The sequence below is a fragment of the Electrophorus electricus genome, chromosome 5, assembly GCF_041902795.1.
Source record: "Electrophorus electricus isolate QZ-2024a chromosome 5, ASM4190279v1, whole genome shotgun sequence".
NCBI classification, from domain to species: domain Eukaryota; kingdom Metazoa; phylum Chordata; class Actinopteri; order Gymnotiformes; family Gymnotidae; genus Electrophorus; species Electrophorus electricus.
Genome location: NC_137501.1, coordinates 27,971,977 through 27,988,315, shown reverse-complemented (window position 1 = coordinate 27,988,315; position 16,339 = coordinate 27,971,977). Strand labels below are relative to the sequence as shown.

At 47.6% G+C, this 16,339-nt stretch overlaps 1 protein-coding gene across 42 annotated transcripts in view; it reads left to right on the top strand.

Moving 5' to 3' along the window:
* Positions 1-16,339, top strand: part of ptprda (protein tyrosine phosphatase receptor type Da) — a 405,006-nt gene that overhangs the window by 143,387 nt on the left and 245,280 nt on the right. For all 42 annotated transcript variants that reach the window (XM_081714645.1, XM_081714647.1, XM_081714666.1 and 39 more), the window contains exon 7: positions 14,259-14,303. The gene's annotated coding sequence lies outside the window, so the exon portion shown is untranslated. The remainder of the gene's footprint in view (positions 1-14,258; positions 14,304-16,339) is intronic.

The following is a 16,339-nucleotide window of genomic DNA, read 5'->3' as shown; positions in this document are numbered from 1 at the left end:
TACAGTCCATCAGTGACTCATACCTGCTATGACATCATACATAATGATACAGTCCATCAGTGACTCATACCTGCTATGACATCATACATAATGATACAGTGCATCAGTGAGTCATACCTACTGTGACATCAAACATAATGATACAGTCCATCAGTGACTCATACCTGCTGTGACATCATACATGATACAGTGCATCAGTGAGTCATACCTACTGTGACATTATACATAATGATACAGTCCATCAATGACTCATACCTGCTAAGACATCATACATAATGATACAGTGCATCAGTGACTCATACCTACTGTGACATCATACATAATGATACAGTGCATTAATCACTCATACCTACCATGACATAATGATACAGTGCATCAGTGAGTCATACCTACTGTGACATCAAACATGATACAGTCCATCAGTGACTCATACCTGCTGTGACATCATACATGATACAGTGCATCAGTGAGTCATACCTATTGTGACATCATACATAATGATAGAGTCCATCAGTGAGTCATACCTACTGTGACATCATACATGATACAGTGCATCAGTGAGTCATACCTACTGTGACATTATACATAATGATACAGTGCATCAGTGAGTCATACCTACTGTGACATCAAACATAATGATACAGTGCATCAGTGAGTCATACCTACTGTGACATTATACATAATGATACAGTGCATCAGTGAGTCATACCTACTGTGGCGTCATACATAATGATACAGTGCATCAGTGACTCATACCTGCTGTGGCGTCATACATAATTCCTGTGTCTGATAGGCTGAGGGGCTAAAGTTTGTAGCGTGAAAAGAACAAATGACAGCTGGTGAGCTGTGCGCCCTACACTATAATCAAGAGAGAATGGAGTTATCGCCGCTGAGTAACAAGTTAAGTCTAGTTAATGACAAGGTTAACATTACACAGCCAGCTATCTGATGTGCTTGGCTAATGGGAAAGCTATGCTATACTGGCCATATAGTTGAGCAGTAATAGCACTCATTATTTAAAATTTAATGACTGTTCATTCATTCATAACATCCCTTTTCAATAAACACTGGAAACATGCATTTAAAAATGAGCCCTTGCTCCGGAGGAGAGAATGACAGACAAGTGCCACCTCCCTGAAATGAGTTTTTGCAGTGCAGGATATGTGCAGATAAGAGATTAAGAAATAGGGCATTTCAGAAGAGACAGAAGAAAAGCCGAACAAGATCGAGAGACAGGAACAGGCGCCATTGTGAGCAAGTGAGTGGAGTAGACTGGCGTCAAACAAAATTATGACTAAACGTCAACCAGGTGTGAGCCTCTGAACTTCATGACATAAATGTGTAATCACAGTACTCCGCTTTGACTCCCTCGATTTAAAATGCCTCAGATTGCATGGTGTTTAACTATTCCAAACATAAATGTCAACTTCACATGATTGAAAACAAACCTCTGATGCCCTTACAGGGTTATGCTGTCTCACAAGCCAAGCTGCATTTATACCAAGGCAAAAGGTTACCTAAGGTCGTAGCCTTGTATTCTGTGTGTCACTTTAAGTTAAACGAGTTAATAAACTGTGTTCTCTCCGCTGGTGTCACCGGCCGTCACATCTGCTGTTGATTAGCTGAGGTCGATGTCGTACAGACTCGCCCGAGTCTTTGTCCTGTTCTCCGCCTCTCTCGCCTCGGTCACGGCGGACTTATTAAGACCTGCTTCCTGGGCAACTGTGCCCAAGCGTTTAGCGGTCGGTGCACACACATAGCGAGGGGTGAGCAGGCAGTAAATAAAGCAGTCAGCAGACGGGGTGGCATGTGCCGCCAGAGCGTGCTGAGCGACGGGTTCGGTGTCCTCCGTTGTGAAAGTCACCCGCACCGCAGCATCCTCCGCACAGCGGCTGACAGCCCAGCCCAACACGCCCAGCTCCACAACCTGCTAATTTTAGCTACTGGAACACATCTTCAGACACTTCACGCTGTGTGAAGACGCGAAGGCAAAGCGCACGCACGCACACTCTCACAAACATACTCAGCGACTGCTAAAGACCAAAGACATGGTAGACAGCATCTGTCCCCATTATAATTAAAACTTCTTAAAAACTATGATGTCATTTCCCAAGAACCTATTTTGGCTGGAATACTGCAGAGACCTCCTCCGGTGAGCTCTCAGATTCAGAGGAGGCAAACCCTTGAAGCATAGAGAACCTTTCAGAAAGTCTGCTTTCTGCTGAATAGCTCCTATTAGCAGAGAGGAGAGACATCTGGAGAGCTCGGACCTAACTTAAAGTACCGTTAACTTTTAACATGTTCCTTTACATTCCCAGCTACCACGAAGGCAAATAGTTGACTTAAACAAACCCCTCGAGAGAAAGCCCCACCCCGGGCACCGCTTCCCCAAGAATAATGACTGGAACTAGCAATACCGTAACAGTTAAATGAATCTTACTGAGGGTGAAGGTTTAACCACGGCTCTGTCGGGCTAAATCGATATCTTTGCCAGTATGAGTTGGAGACCCACAGCGTGGCAGATGCCGGTGATGACCTGCCACGCTGCACTTAGCGCCCCTGCCCTTGAGTTTCCCCCAGTACCCGGTGTCGACGTGACTGACACCGAACTTGAGGTCTACTCGAGTCTTTGCGGCTGATTTGGACAGAAAACGTCAGCGGCGTGTAGATCCAAGAAGAAGCGCCTGATACCCGAGCCTCCGCACTGAAGGTGCTTTATTCTAAAATTGTTAGCTTATTAATATTATTGTATAGTTATCAGTTAAATACAGAGGAATGTGATTTTGGATTGAAAACTACACAGCGCCGTATGTTACTATTATGATCGGGACACAAAAAAACCGGCACATCGAGGTCTTGTAATTGTCAGTAAATATGTTTTCTTTACTTTCCTTATTGTCGTTCAGTAAATATGTTTATCTGCTTATTGTCGTTTATGTATTTAATGCCTGTTGTTAGTGCTTAGTTAAATAAAGGACCTTCTTGGACCACTAAAGGTATTAGTGCTGAATTGAGTCACTGCGGCTAATGCCCTCCTGCCTGATGGTAAACTCAAAGTTACAGCTGTAGCTGAATTTTGCCTGCTGCTAAATCTAAGATCTCATTGCCAATTCTGATGTTTCCTTGCCCATATGCTAACAACGTTAGCAGCCCGCCATAGTAGCCCACCGCGGCCGATGACGCTCAGCAATTTGCAGCACATGGATGTGGCCTTGCAGAGCAAAGCTGGAAGCAAAGTTGCTATTGGCAACGTGTTGAGGCAAAGTTGGTCTTGGCAACATGTTGATGCCGGTGCAGTACACGAAGATTTTCATTATTTATTTGTTTTTCGAGCTATTGGACATTTCAGACAGCTGAACAGGCCGCACATGTGTATATATAGTTGAACTGCCTACATAACAGGAAGAACGGACCTGCAATTGGATTCCAAGATTTTAAACTGTTTACTGCTGAGAGTTTCACAGAAGAAACGATCTGTCATTATTGAAGGCTGAGGCCGTCATTAGTGTCTGGACCACACTAACCTGTGTGGATATTCTCTAGACTCCTGCCAACTGACATCTTGATCCGCCGATCAGCCAGGGCTGAATGCTGCTGGCAGAAGCTGTAGGAAGGCACCCAGAAATAGTAACAAACTACGCTGGAGTGACGGTGAGATTGGTAGGTAACACTAGGGGGCGGCAGAGCAAGCCGAGTGCTCCCGCTCAGGGGCGAGTCGGAGAGCCCGGTTAGATACTGAGGAACAGCTGCAGAGTGCGTCTGTGGTTCTGGGGTGGACCACTAGATGGCAGTATTGACCTTTAAAAAGAAATGGACGAGCGCCGGTGTCTTTTTTAGACTTTGGTATTACCCATGTTCACGTTCAGTGCCATCTCTAGACAGTATTTTCAGACACGCTTTAAAATTTTAAAATACCCCCGGGTATTTTTTAATTGTTTTCTCTGTCTTGATTTGTTTAAATCGTACCACATTATTACAGGTTACCTTTTACGTGTGTTTTAATGTGGATTTGGGACTATTTATCCAGATTTCATGGCACTCACCTGGACAGAAAAAGTTCTACAAATGTCTGGCAGTTGAAGCATCACAGATCCCTTCAGCAGACCCCTAGTGCCATTGTCGACAGTTCCAGTGCCACGATGCTCAGATCCTGTTCTGGGGGGACTGTGTCTCCAGATTTTCCATGCTGCCTTCACACTGGAGTCAGCTGTGAGGGTGCCAACAGTCATTCTGTTGAACTAAGTGCCCATAAAACCATAAACATGTTTTGGATTTAAGGGGCACGATTGAGTCTCATGGGTTTAGTGGCTTTAACTGTGCTCACACCCCTGCTTGTGAAGGGCTTACTGATGTGTTAGATCAGGTGTGTAGGGTAAACACACCCTCACACATGGGGGGATGTGTGTGTGTGTGTGTGTGTGTGTGTGTGTGTGTGTGTGTGTGTGTGTGCCTGCCTGCGCAGGCCATGGGGTTCTAATGATGGATTGGGAACCACGCCATCATTAGACACTGATTCATCACTGATTTCTATAGTGTATCATACTATCCTATCTGTCAGTAGATGGCAGTGTAGCATCTCTCTCTCTCTCTCTCTCTCTCTCTCTCTCTCTCTCTCCCAAAATCACTCCTGCTCTTGTAAACACATGGACGTTTCATTTGTTCATTTCTGTTTCTGATACTTGAAGGGTGATATCTGTGTATCTGTCCGTGTCAACACACAAACGTGTACACATCCTCCCTTTTTCTTTCTTTCTCTCTCTCTCTCTCTCTCTCTCTCTCTCTCTCTCTCTCTCTCTCTCTCTTACTCACAGAGAGAGTAATGTTGTGGCATGTTGGGGAAAGAGATAAAAGTGAATTCCACTGTAAATCACAACTCTGAGTTGTATGTGGGGTAGAGAGAGAGAGAGAGAGAGAGAGAGAGAGAGAGAGAGAGAGAGAGACAGACAGACAGACAGAAAGCCGTATCTGGTCTGTGTTATGGCTGATTGTCATCTGTGTGAGGTCCGTCAATCTTGACCACATTCCAGAGATGGAAACTCCGCTTGACTCTGACCCCCCCCCCCCCCGCCCCCGTGGCCCCGCCCACTCATTCTCCTCCTCTCACCTGTCCTGTTCTCTCGATCCCTCCTCCCATTTTCAAACTCTCCTTTGCATCACCACTTCCTGTTATGGTACACTGCTGCCGGGGCTTGTGGGAGTAGGGGAGGCAGGCACGCGCCGGGCTCTGTTTCCAGCGTTACGTCGTCTGTTCTTTCTGATGCTGCTCTCTCTCTTCTTCTGACGCAACCCGCTGGAAACACGCCCCCCCACCCCTCCACCCCCACGCCCCCGCCTGCTGGAAACACGCCCCCCCCCCACCCCTGCACCCCACGCCCCCGCCTGCTGGAAACACGCCCCCCCCTCCACCCCCACGCCCCCGCCTGCTGGAAACACGCCCCCCCCACCCCTCCACCCCACGCCCCCGCCTGCTGGAAACACGCCCCCCCCCTCCACCCCCACGCCCCCGCCTGCTGGAAACACGCCCCCCCCCCCTCCACCCCCATGCCCCGCCTGCTGGAAACACGCCCCCCCCCCTTCACCCCCACGCCCCCGCTTGCTGGAAACACGCCCCCCCCCACCCCTCCACCCCCACGCCCCCGCCTGCTGGAAACACGCCTCCCCCCCCTCCACCCCCACGCCCCCCGCCTGCTGGAAACACGCCCCCTCCACCCCCACGCCCCCCGCCTGCTGGAAACACGCCCCCCCCCCCCTTCACCCCCACGCCCCCGCTTGCTGGAAACACGCCCCCCCCCCCTTCACCCCCACGCCCCCGCTTGCTGGAAACACGCCCCCCCCACCCCTCCACCCCCACGCCCCCGCCTGCTGGAAACACGCCCCCCCCCTCCACCCCCACGCCCCCCGCCTGCTGGAAACACGCCCCCCCCCCCCTTCACCCCCACGCCCCCGCTTGCTGGAAACACGCCCCCCCCACCCCTCCACCCCACGCCCCCGCCTGCTGGAAACACGCTCCCCCCTCCACCCCCACGCCCCCGCCTGCTGGAAACACGCCCCCCTCTCCACCCCCACGCCCCCGCCTGCTGGAAACACGCCCCCTGACTTCTGCCTGTTTGCAGTGCACACGCAGCAGAGCTTGTCTTTCACAGCAAGGAGAAAAGAGAACTCATGAAAACATCATTGACTGTACAAACAAACACACACACACACACACACACACACACACATACACACTCACACACACACTCACACACACACGCACACACACACACACACACACACACACACACACACACACATACACACTCACACACACACACACTCACACACATACACACTCACACACACACACTCACACTCACACACACACACACGTGCATATGAACACATAAGTACAGACGGTAGCATGTTTCACTATCATGTGTTCAAGTCTCTGTTTGTGTGTGTGTGTGTGTGTGTGTGGCTTGAGGACTTTGAGTATTTTGTTTTTGTTAATTAAACATTACTTTGTAAAAAGAAAAGGATTTATTTGCAAAAAAAAAACCCAATTACGATCTCTGTTGAACAATACGATCTCTTAATGCAAATGCTAAACCAATTCTTCTTTCTCTCTGTCTCTCTCCGTGTGTGTGTGTGTTTGTGCGAATGTGTGTGTGTATGTGTGTGTGTGTGTGAGTGTGTGTGTGTATCGCCCAGCTGATATGCTGCTTTCTTACTTTTCTTAAGATTGGCAGTTCTGTCAGTTCTGTCTGTATTAGACAGCTCACATCAGACAAAATTTTGTGTAATTGGTTCGAATGTTTCACATTCAGTGAGAAAGTGCAGCTCTGCCTCTTCAGTGTGGTTTTTATACTGCTGACAAAGTCTCTGCTCTCTGGGCAGCCATGACTTCTCATATCGTCCAGTCTGGATAGCCAGGCTGTGGTTCTGGGTTTAAGTCACCGTGAGCAGGTAGTCTGCTACAGTGTCATTTTAGGGACTGGATTTTAAGCACCGGATACTGCTTTGTGCATGTATTTGTGTGCTTCAGTGGGTGCTGTAGTTTTGCTTTTGACTGGTCTGATTTTTTGTATGTCACACTGGTCCTGATTTGGCACAGTGCTGGTATTTGTTAATGAATGCTGTGTCAGGACTGTGTGAGGGGACTCTTCTCTGCTCAGCTCTTGGCATTGCAGGGCATCGTAGTCGTAGGAGTCGAAGGCCACTGTTTTATAAATGTAGCCAGAATCTTAAGTAATAATAGTGTAAATTGGCCTAATTCAGCTCTATATGTGTTATTTTCTTGTGTACTTGCAGGATATTCTTACAACATTCATTGTGCGCAATTTCAGATGGCTGTTTGTTCCATTGTTCGAAACTTTGATTTGAGAGTGGCCCCCACAGCTAACTACCATAGAGCAGAACTGGTTCTATAACAGACTAAATTTGAGCTTTGATGTGTGATTCCATAAAATACCCTCTATGTATTCTCTCTCAGTTCATTGACTGCAGGAATGAAATTCCCCTCTGCACTAATCTTTCATTTAATTTAATTGAACTGTGAACTGTAGAGGTTTGTGTCCCTAACGTGAAGCAGGATGCGCTTTCCCTGAAATCTGGCTGGGTTTTTCAGGTTCACTGTCAGGGCCCGGTTTGGGTGGTACCGCTCCAGAAGGTCCAGGTTCTGTTGTAGCCCCTGCTCTGTGGGGGTCAGCAGAACCTGGTCATCTATGCAGAGCAGAGGTTTGATTTCTAAGTCATGCAGTGCGAGCCCGAAATGGAAGCCGATTCACTGATGTAGGTGTTGAACAGTGTTGGGCTTAAGCTGCAGCCTTGTCTCACTCCACGCTCCTGAGAAAAGAACATTTGTGTACATGGATTCTCTTTCCCTCGCTCCTTCTCTCTCTCCTTCTCTCCTTCTCTCCCTCTTTCCCTCTCCCCCTCTTTCTCTCTCTCTCTCTCTCTCTCTCCTTCTCCCTCTCTCTCTCTCTCTCTCCCTCTCTCTCTCTCTCTCTCTCTCCTTCTCCCTCTCTCTCTTTCCCTCTCTCTCTCTCTCTCTCTCTCTCTCTCTATCCCCTCTCTCGTACTCACCCCCTCATTTACTGTATATAGACTGTGTATATGGTCCCCGTTCTCTCCAGTATTAAACCTGACGCAGGAAGCAGGCAATGCAGTATGTGTACTGCTCTCTCCTCTTCACATATCCTCTCACTGTAGACTTCACACACACACACACACACACACACACACACACACACACACACACACACACACACACATACACACACACACACACACACACACACACACATACACACACACACACTTTTTTTGTCATGGTTAAAAATGTAAGTGGGAGGTCCCTTATCCCCCAAAGCCTTGATCAAAGTGTGTCTGATTCGCTCATTCGCTCAAAAAGACCAGAGAGCATACTGCAGTGGACTCCTACACATACATTTCTACACACATACACACGCGCACATACACACACACATGCACACTTCTATACACACACTTCTACAGACACAAACACCTTTGCACACACTTCTGCGCACACACACACACACACACACACACACACACACACACACACACACACACACACACACACATTGATAAACACATTCCTACACACTCACACAAACATCCTACACACACATTTCTACACATGTCTAGACACATATTCCTTCACTCAGACAAACTCCTACACACACACCTACTCACTTACTCAAAACATTCCTATACATACACTTTTGCACATACACACTATTACACACACTTTTAGACACACATTCTTACCCACATACTGCTACACACACACACAGAGGAAATAGAAGTTACACCCAACTGTGTTGATCCACTGCATGTTGATCCAAGGCCTATTGATCTACTCTCTGTTGAACTACTGTCTGTTGATCTGCTGTCTGTTGATCTACTGTCTGTTGATCCACTTGCTGTCCTCTATCTTGGTCCAAGGTCTATGTTGATCCTCTCTGTTGATCCACTCTGTCGATCCATTCTCTGTGCTCTCTGTTGATGTACTCTCTGTCCTCTCTGTTAATCCACTCTCTGTTGATCTACTCTCTGTCATCTCTGTTGATCCACTCTCTGTCCTCTCTGTTAATCCACTCTCTGTTGATCCACTCTCTGTGCTATCTGTTAATCCACTCTCTGTTAATCCACTCTCTGTTAATCCACTCTCTGTTGATCCACTCTCTGTGCTCTCTGTTGATCCACTCTCTGTCCTCTCTGTTGATCCACTCTCTGTCCTCTCTGTTAATCCACTCTCTGTTGATCCACTCTCTGTCATCTCTGTTGATCTACTCTCTGTCCTCTCTGTTAATCCACTCTCTGTTGATCCACTCTCTGTGCTCTCTGTTGATCCACTCTCTGTCCTCTCTGTTGATCCACTCTCTGTGCTCTCTGTTGATCTACTCTCTGTTGATCCACTCTGTTGATCCACTCTGTCGATCCACTCTCTGTTGATCTTCTCTGTTGATCCTCTCTGTTGTAAATCATGTTGGCTTTGGTGATGCTGCCTTCCAAATGATTTGCTGCAACTCTGTTGCTCACATTGTGCCATATATGGAAAGGAATGTGTACACGCAGGAGAAACAGCTAAATCAGGAGAGCCCAGCTCCACTCCTGGAGGTCTGCCGCCCTGCAGAGTTTAGTTCCAACCCTAATCCAACACCCTCCAGTGCAGTTTATCAAGGCCGTCAGGAGCTTCTGAATATCAGAGCCAGCAGTGTTGGAGCTAAACTGTAGCGGAGTGGGTCTCTGGCACTGGAGTGGGTCCTCAATCAGATGCAGATTATTTTAGTGTGTGAGTTCCGCAGGTCTAGGTTGGAAAATGTAAGAACAGGAACAAGAACAACAAGTAAACATCGAGATTGGAACATAGCCAGCAAATACATAAACAAACAAACAAACAAATAAATAAATAAATACAACAACAACAACAACAACAACAAAACCACCATGAACTAATACATTATGAGCAAACATGAAGTACAGAGCAGGGAAAGGAGGAAGGATTCCTGAATGCCATCATCTTCAGTGACGACAAAGCCTCTTGGGTCACTGTAGCTCTGCTGGCTGAGCCGATACTGAGCCAATACTGAGAAGATAGCGAGCTGAGACGAACTGTGGTCTTACCGCTGACCTCTTCACCTGCTCATGATGAGCCGCCCTTAGTAGTGGACACCTTCTCACACCCAGCTGAAGGAACTAAGGAGCTAAAGGATATTCAGATAGATGTCCACTTTAGAAATTAATTAGCTGTTTTTGGTGTTATTATTATTATTATTATTATTATTACTGCCACTGGTAGTAGTGTTTTCCCCACTGCACTGCACAGTTACACGCAGTCATGGTGGTGTGTGTGTGTGTCCAAGCCAATGAGAGAGCAGCACACTCACTGGGTTATTTACACCTCACATGAGGCGGTCCAACAGGTGAATCAGTGTGCTATTCAGAGGCTAGAATAGACCTGATGAGCTTGAGGACGACACCTGAGGGGATGGGGGGGGAGGGGGGAGAGGATAATGATGATGGAGGCATGCTCGTATGCACACGCGCGCACACACACACGCACACACACACACACACACACACAAAGAGGCTTAGAGGGCTTGTACTCTAGCTACCACTGGAGTGCGTACTTGATATATATATATATATATATATATATATATATATATAGAGAGAGAGAGAGAGAGAGAGAGAGAGAGAGAGAGAGAGAGAGAGAGAGATCTTAGCTTTTGAGACCTTTTTTCTGTAATTTTTCACATGGAAAGAAAACCCTTGTAAGTACTCAGTGATTTGAGTACATTCTCAGTGTTTTGAGTCAGTACTCAGTGATTTGAGCAGATCAGCTGACCCATCTAATGCCACAGGTGTCCTGTAGTTTCACCAGATTTCCGAGAGCTTATTATAACCTACTGTTCTGACTCTGGGCCTTAATTTCAGCATCTTAGGAACAGACCCCTTAGTGAGGAGGTGGGCGACTGGCTCCAGGCCTAATATAGCACACCCCACACCTAGACCAGGGTTTCGGCAGTACCTGGATATCACAGCCAGGTGAGTTGACACTTAACACACCAGGTGGACTGTCTTATATCTTCAAGTGTGTACAGACCTCCTGCTGTATACGGAATACCAGAACTGTATTTAGCACCAGATTACTTTACGTGTACACTTATGAGCTGTTTATGAGTACGTAGTGGTGAGGGATAGGAGACAGGATGCAAACAGTGAGTATAGTGACATTTATTGTGGTCAAATCCATTATGGTTATCCGAGAAACAGTCCGAGGTGGAGAAGGCAGAGTAGTCAGACAACGAGACAAAACCAGAGAGCAGAATTAAAAGGGCACAAGCGAAAACAAACGAAAAACGCAGACGTGAAGGTAATGTACAAACACGAACCGCCAAACACTAAAGATACTGCAGTCCCATTCAATAATGACTAGTGACAGGACAGGGAACAAGCCGGAATTACAGTCACAAGGGGCTGCCATGACAGGGATGAGCACCTGAAAACAATAAAGGAACAAAAACAGAAGTAAAACAAGCACGCAAGGAAGCTATCGCCACGGGGACGGCGATGCTAGTGGGTGGAGGCGTGACGATATTAAATTATATATATATTTATATATATTTAAACCTGACATTTGTGCTGATCTTACCTGAGTGTATGAGCATATTTGAGCATATCTGAACATATTTGAGCGTATCTGAGCAGCCTGGGGAGAAGGGATGCTTGTCTCAAAAGTCAAGTCCAAGGTCTAACACAGAGCAGCTGGCTACGGCAGTCACGTCCCGCTCAGAACCATGAGGAGCAGAGCAGGGTGAACTCAGGTGACCAGGCACCCTAGGGCAGAGCCGCAAAGAACAGAAGTCAGGAAACCTGAGGCAGTCAGGGAAACGCTGGAGCTACGAATGGCTTTGCGAAGTCTGGTGGCACACAGACGGGTGCACATACTGGTGTCTCATTGGTTCTTGATGTCTGGTGCTGGTGTCTGATTGGCTCCCGCTGTGACGTTGCCAAATTCCCTGGGTTTCTGCGTAGCGTGCAGGAATGGAGCTCACGGCGTGGCGAGTTTTAGAACTCGCTCGCATGACTCCCTCAGTGTTCCATCCAGGTCCACTCACAGGCCCCCCCCCACCCCAAACCCCTATCAAAACAATCAGTTGTCCTCGCCACTCCCCTCATCAATAACCTCCTCGCGGAGCCTCTGCCACGACGAGGGACGGCGTCGGGCAGGGCGACGGCGCGTGGCGACTGTTACCGACGAGGATGGCGATATGGCCCGCTGCCGGTCACACCTCGCAAAGCCTCACCTTCGCCGCGTGACCTCTGCGCAAAGCCGAAGAATCCAATCTGCATGCAAATAGCTGGGGGGAGACTTTTGGTGACATTTTTATGGTTATCGCTCCATCCTGCTGCCCTCAATGTGCTGAGACCACATTTCTACCACTCTCAGAAAGTGGGTGAGGGACAGAATGAGAGAGAGAGAGAGAGAGAGATAGAGATAGAGAACTGGCTGCCTAATGTTTATGTCCAGGGCTGGTAAGTAACAGTATTCATTTTCCTCTTGGTGGAGCACAGTTAAAGAAAACGAGGTTAAAAAAAAGGTGGAGTAATAATTGCTTTGGTCGGAAAGATGATGCCTGAATATGCATTACGGGTGTGTGCCTCGGCCCCTGAGATATGGGCGTACCCCAGTGAGGAAGGGAGGTAACAAATGCCCCTCCTCGCTCTGTCTGTCTGCCTCTCTGTCTGTCTCTGACTGTCTCCCTTTCTGTCTGTCTCTGTCTGTCTGCCTCTCTGTCTGTCTCTGTCTGTCTCCCTCTCTGTCTGTCTCTGTCTGTCTGCCTCTCTGTCTGTCTCTGACTGTCTCCCTCTCTGTCTGTCTCTGTCTGTCTCCCTCTCTGTCTGTCTCCCTCTGTCTGTCTGCCTCTCTGTCTGTCTCTGTCTGTATCTGACTGTCTCCCTCTCTGTCTGTCTCTGTCTGTCTCCCTCTCTGTCTGTCTCTGTCTGTCTCTGTCTGTCTCCCTCTGTCTGTCTCCCTCTCTGTCACACTCCCTTTCTGTCCCTCTCTGTCTGTCTCTTTCACACTATGTATCTATATTTTCTAATTATAAATCATACTACACCTTATTGCTTACAGCTAAATAATAAATAAACTCTCTCTCCCTGAAAAGCCACTGTTTATTTTAAAATGACAAAACTCTTAATGGATTTACAAGGCCACTCATAAGTGTTCTGACCAACGCAATGCTCGGTCTTGTACAGCTCGGAGGAATGACCCAATGTTCACCAACGAATGGCAACAGACCCACACGCTGAGTTGGTGTGATGTGCCCGTGTGTCTCCAATGACTCGCCCTGGTTCGTGAGGCCTGTCGGTTTCTCCTCGGCGCCAGCTGCATGCGCTCGAACGCAGGGGTTGCTGAGAAGCGCTGGGTTGAGTCAGTGCACCATGCCACCAGCTCCACTGCTCACCTTCACTCTTGCAGAGGAGCGTACGCTTCAACCCCGTCACTCGGATCACGAGGGTTGTTGTTGGGAGCGTGTACGCTGATGACTTTACCAGCTTTGGCCCCGATTCATTGCAAAAAAGGGGGCCTTGCTTCCAGTAAAGAAGCCGAAGCACATTTCTCCGCACTGGTTCAATAATCCCGTAATCATCTGCTGGGATATTAGTCCGTGTGCCTGTTTGAGATGACGGATGCAGGAAATAGCCTGAGAGAAATATCCCCAAACCAACCCTAAATACTTGTGTTTTATTTATTTGTTCATGACATCTAATTTGTTTTGCTGCTTTTAAGGAGATTGTAATTACAGTTTTTTTTTGTTTTTGTTTAGTACACTACAAACTCAATTAATAACCATGCTAGTCATTTTTGAAATGACAATGTGATGTTTGTTTTCAGGAGATTTATTTTCTCCAAACATCTGAAATGTCTTGCAGAAGCTTTCTGGCTTTGTGGCATCGTTGGAAAGAATATTACAGGTGCTATTAAAAACTGAAAGGGGCCTCTAGATTTTGTGCGCATCCTGGCTACAGATAATACACACTGCTGAAATATTACATTTATTCTTTATAGAGTGTCTGCTGGTTAGACGCCCAAAACGGAAATAATAAAACCTCATATCTTGCTTTCAGCAGTCACACGTGCATCCACACACAAATCCCAGAATGGACACAGCTGTAGGAGACGCAGGAGTGTAGATGCTGCGTGTGTTCTTCTGACTGTTCCTCTCTCCCTGGTCTTTCAGCGCTCGACCCTGAGATGTGAGTTGCAGAATGAGCCTCTTGAGAAGGTAAGGCCCACGGTATTTTTTCTTTTCTTAACAGGCAAAGAAGCCAAAGCGTAGTGGTACATGCATGCACGCATTCCCGTGTGGCCCTGTCCCTGGCTGAGCTTTGAGCTCTGTCTCTCGAAGACTCGTTTTTCCCAGAATGCCTGGCGTACGGTCCAAACGAGCCGGAGTACTTGCAGCCCGTCCACGCCCTGTTTAACGTCTCTCCTGTCCAGCCTGTCTTCCTGCTAGAGAGGGAGACAGGGAGAAAGAGAGAGAGAGAGAGAGAGAGAGAGAGAGAAGAATGGGGACTAGGAAAGATGAGGTGACAGACACAGCGAGTGAGCAGGAGCTCGAGAGAGCGGCGTCGCTTTTATGAAAGTGCAGGCGGGAGCCCTACGGATATGAGAATATTTCAGAGATCTGAGCGTTTCCAATACTGGCGATATTAAGACCAATCACTTTCAATTATTGGCTGTATGAAAATACTTGCTGCTTCATTCTTGGGTTGAGATTCTTGTTGGCATTATGAAAGGCTCCCAAAAGGAACAAATATTACCTGACAACATAAATGTGACACCTATAATTTTCCACTAGTGTGCGTACTGCTACGGACATGCACAGCTCTCAGACAGCGTCGGACCGGAGGTTAATATTATTACAATCCATACCGCATATCTACTAATGCTGCTGTCATCTCAGCCAGTACGTTCTGGATTAAATGTCCATCACTGCACTTACACGCCTCTGAAAAGACGTATTGCATATTCTTGAGTGAAATATATATAATCACCCAGTCGTCGGTTTTTTGAAACTTGGTTTAACTCGTCAGGTTAGTATGGGGTCTTTTTCTCCATATGGAGATATGGAGAATGGAGTGTTTTTTCGATTACAGGTTTGTTCTTAAACTCTGCGTCTGAACCCTTGTGTTGGCAAGTCTGGAAGGCAGAAGGCAGTTTTTACAACAGGTCAGATGGAACGCCTAATATTATTGGCTTAAAGCTGCAGGTTGTAGAAATGTATTACATTTAGGATTATTTTTACATTTGTTATATTTGTCAATCAAGTACCTATTGTGATTTGGTTAGTATTGTTATATAAGAGAAATTTGTGACTGTAATTCGTATTATTGTTCCTAAAGCACAGTCCAAAGTCCCAAACCCCAACCTGCCTCCCGTGATTTCCAGACTGTAATTCCACGGTGCATGGTGGCATAGCTCTCCATAGCTCTCACTGTAGCCCCCACTGTAACCCTCACTGCAGCCATAACTGTAAGCTTTCACTGCAGCCCGCACTGTAACCACCACTGCAGACGCCAATGGAGTCTGGGCCCTCACTGTTGCTTTCACTGCAACCCTCACTGCAGCATGCTAAGTCCACACTGTAGCTCTCACTGCAGTATACCAAGTCCACACTGTAGCTCTCACTGCAGTATATTGAGTCCTCAATGTAGCCATCACTGCAGCATGCTGAGTCCTCACTGTAGCCCTCACTGCAGTATACCAAGTCCACACTTTAGCTCTCACTGCAGTATACCAAGTCCACACTGTAGCTCTCACTGCAGTATATTGAGTCCTCAATCTAGCCATCACTGCAGCATGCTGAGTCCTCACTGTAGCCCTCACTGCAGTATACCAAGTCCACACTGTATCTCTCACTGCAGTATATTGAGTCCACACTGTAGCTCTCACTGCAGTATATTAAGTCCTCAATGTAGCCATCACTGCAGCATGTGGAGCCCTCCCTGTAGCCTTCACTGCAGTATACTGAGCCCTCGCTGTAGCCCTCACTGCAGTATACTGAGTCCTCACTGTAGCCCTCACTGCAGTATACTGAGTCCTCACTGTAGCCCTCACTGCAGTATACTGAGTCCTCACTGTAGCCCTCACTGCAGTATACTGAGTCCTCACTGTAGCTCTCACTGAAGCATGCAGAGCCCTGACTGTAGCTGCCAGTAGAGCTGTCACTGTAGCCCTCACTGCGGCCCTCACTGTAACATGCTACGCTCGTGATGCAGCAGCCGTGCCAGTGCGAGCCCCGAGGCTTGAGCCGCCAGC